This window comes from Poecile atricapillus, chromosome 21 (assembly GCF_030490865.1).
Source record: "Poecile atricapillus isolate bPoeAtr1 chromosome 21, bPoeAtr1.hap1, whole genome shotgun sequence".
Lineage (NCBI taxonomy): Eukaryota > Metazoa > Chordata > Aves > Passeriformes > Paridae > Poecile > Poecile atricapillus.
Window position 1 is genome coordinate 1,344,919 of NC_081269.1, and position 3,518 is coordinate 1,348,436.

Below are 3,518 nucleotides of genomic sequence, written 5' to 3' on the forward strand. Positions count from 1 at the left end.
GGGTGATGGCGAATTCCCTTCTCTCCGCAGCAACAGCTCCCAGCAAAGTGTCCTTCTCTGAAGCAGAAGAAGCCGCTAAACTGTCTTCACCCTCCCCTTTTCCTGCCCCCCTTTCCCATTGGGCCCAGCTGAACTCTTTGCGTTTCTCAAGCACCCACCAAGCACCCGCAGTCAGGGTTTTCCAGCAACTAATGGGTAAAAATTCCACAGGTGAGCCAGAACTAAAAGAAGGACACATAATCCGCAACAGCTATTCTGTGATTTTTCAAAAATCTACCAACCAACCAGTTTGCCTCTTTTAAGGACCCGTGGAAGGTGATGTAATGCAGCCAGAGATGCTGACCTGTCCATAAAAACTGAGAACTGCATAAATAAGGAGCTTGAGTTTGCAAGGTTATTTTTGGCCATAGCAATATTTCCTAGGATTCTTTTTTCTCATGACTTAGAATTAATCAGCCTGATGGTACATAGCACAGTTAAAAGAAATACCCTTTGTTTTCTTTTAAGTTCTCAATGTAACCATAATCAAAAAAAAGAAAAAAAAAAAAAAACAACTAAAAACACAACCAAACCAGACAGTGTTGCAGAGGGCAACTGATTGACAATGTGCCAGAATAATGGAGTTAGGTGAGGCTGTTAGAAAGCAATTGAATTATGTTAAGACAGTAATAACTACTATGAGAGTCTGGACTGTAAAATTTTCAGCCATAATAACTCAACAGACAGTTCTGAAAAACTTGCCTTTGTGCCACCTGCATGTCTGTAGGAACAGGCCTGTCCACTGCTGGTGAATGCCAGAGTAGGAGCTCGGTTCTGGAGCAGTTGTGTTTACAGTTCCTGTAGATCACAGAGCTTCTGTTGCAGAAGTAGGAAGAAATTAGAGTTACTGTAGTGAGTTGAAAAGAAAAAGTAAGTTATGAGGAGTAAAAATTGACTAATTTGGGAAAAACTCCATCTCCTACCTTGTCCATCTGCTCAGGAGACCTTCACCTTTTATTTTCAAGTGAGCAGAGCTGGGCTCTGTTTGCCAGCAGAGCTTTCAGAAGCATTCTTTGAATACAAAGAGATAACTGTAGGCAATTTCAGCAACACAGCTTTTAATTTTCTTGACAGAAAAAGACCAAACACTGAAAAAGGTATAACCAAGAAATCAAGTAACTTTCAAATGGCTACGAACAAATTCTCTGGGGAAAAGAAACCAAAAGCATTTCTACTTTCAGCCTGAGAGATTCAGTGTGTAACCTGACAGGTTCTGGGTCCACCATTAGGTACCTTGTACAAACCACCTTTTTTAATTCAGGGTGGTTTTCCCACAAGGGAATATTTCCATGCTCCAAGTTAATTATGTTTCTCTCCTCTCGAGTTCCTTTACTACCTAGAATTTTAACCTAATGTAGTCTATTTTAGGTTTTTAAAAGTGCTCAGTGCTATGATATCTATGTAGTCATCTAAAAAAAGATTGTTAAAATCTGAATACAGGGAAGTAGAGGACAACTAGGGATCATCCTAGTGCTCACAGAACATAGTATCTTTGGACTGGCTAAAACAGTTTTCTTCAGGTAGTCCTGCTCTGCATAAAGTGTACATTTTAATGAGGCAAGTTAATCCCTATGTTCTAGAAACAGACTTTGATAGTATTATCTGTCATAACTTTCAAAGCTGTATGAATTAAAGTGCACAGAGCTATTCTGGGGCTGCCAGACCTGTTAAGGGAAAACAGTGTTTTACAGGACACTAAAACTGAGTGACTTACAAGCACTCAGCTCCAGCTGGGGTCAATGTCAGCAGGGACTGCTGTAATAGAGAGAGGGCACATACTCTCCAAAGATAATGCCAGATGCTGAGGTTTTGCATAAATCCCTTGCCCCACAGCTTCCATCAGCCTTGTTCCAAGCTGGAAGTCTTCAAAGCCTGTTAGCAAACAGCAACAAGTGTTTTACTGACATCTGAGATGGGGAAAATGAAACACCAGCAGTGCTAAATGTCACACTAGGAAATGGCAATCATACATGTTCAGCAGCCCATTATCCACTGAAGATTAAAAAATGATGTGGGTCCTTCCTGGGGGGATGCATCACCAGTCAGAAAATGGAAAGCACTGAGCTCAGAGAGAGCGGAGTTCACTGAACGTGCATGTAGGAGTCTGTACCAGTGAGCTCCTACCTAAATTCAAGCTCGGACACAGTCAGGAAGCATAAGGGAGCCTCTTATAGTCCAACATTTAGAGACCTGAAACTGAAAATCAACTAAAATGGCTCAATTTTTTCTTTTTGTAATATTAGCCATCCAGTGTTTATGTGAACTCTGAGACATAAGGGGGAGCAAAGTGGAGCTAAGTGTGGTTGTAAAGCCAGAATGGAATCAAATAAGCAAGCGGGAACCTTTCTGGTGTCACTTTAACAGTGAGGGCTCTGTAGTCCAGCAGTGGCAGGCCACTGTCCCCAGGAGCAGGTACCAACACTACATGGAAGGTGCTGGAAATGCAGGGAGGTCAGCAGGTGCACTAAGAGCCAGGTGCACAGCAATGTAATGTCCCAAGGGAGCATTGGAGTGACCTGAGAGACAACTGCAGTGGTTACTGCAGGGGGGAATGATGCTGCTCTGTGGGAAGAAGCCTCTGGAGGGCAGGGAAGTTCCTTCAGTGGCTGGTGGTGGTTGTGGTTTGGCATGTGTGTTCCTGACTCACCCATAAATTTGTGTGAAGATTGTCAGTAATTTGATTGGTAGGGGCACACCAGGTAAAGGACGGTAAAGGATAGTAAATGCTGCTCAGAGGTAGTCAGAGATGATGCTCATGCTGGTAAGGGCTCCCTAAAAAGCAGTAAGAGTTTCCTGAAATCTTCTCCAGCATGGATGCAGGAAAATCAGTTGTCCAGCTGAAGAAAGGTTAAAAATAATGTAAAGACAGCAACTTGATTAGTTTAACATTCATGCTTGCCTTAATATCTAAAATTCTTTCTTCTACCTTCTATAAGCTTATGGAAAGCCCCCCTGAATTCACTTGGAGCAGGTCCTTCAAGGTACAAATGAATCTTTGGTTTAAAGAAGTAAGTAACACCAATGAATACAGCCCGGCTCCAACCAGTGGTCATATTTCTGTGGAAAGATTTGATTAGTGAAGTACATTTTTTTTAGAAGATGTGTAAAGGATGTGAGAGCTTGACATTAACTACTTACTGTATCCCCAGACCAGCTTAAAACCACTGTGGAGCCTCCTTATGGTATGCTGGAAATGAAGAAAAAAATGTGAGGACTTTCAGTGAGTCCTTTAAATCTTGTAGTAAAATAAATTTTCATGGAATTTGGGTTGTTTCACTGAGTGACACAAACATTTACATTTGTACTGATTTATTTTTGTACACTTCATTCTTCATTTTCACTTGTCTTGCTTCTTGTGGAGTAATTTACATATATGCAAAATGAATGTAAAAAAATAAAATCAAAATTGTGGCCTTTCTCACTATGATTTTGCAAGTGCTAATAATAGAACAGGGTGCAAGGCAAGTGGAGAATCTTGC

The 3,518-nt window shown here is 41.3% G+C and overlaps 1 long non-coding RNA gene across 1 annotated transcript; it reads right to left on the reverse strand.

Moving 5' to 3' along the window:
* Window positions 1-253: 253 nt before the first annotated feature.
* LOC131587027 (uncharacterized) lies at window positions 254-3,231 on the reverse strand. Its single transcript, XR_009279292.1, has 3 exons — window positions 3,178-3,231; window positions 963-1,911; window positions 254-855 (listed from the first exon to the last, which is right to left on the reverse strand). It is a non-coding gene; the product is annotated as an uncharacterized LOC131587027 (long non-coding RNA).
* Between the last annotated feature and the right edge of the window lie 287 nt (window positions 3,232-3,518).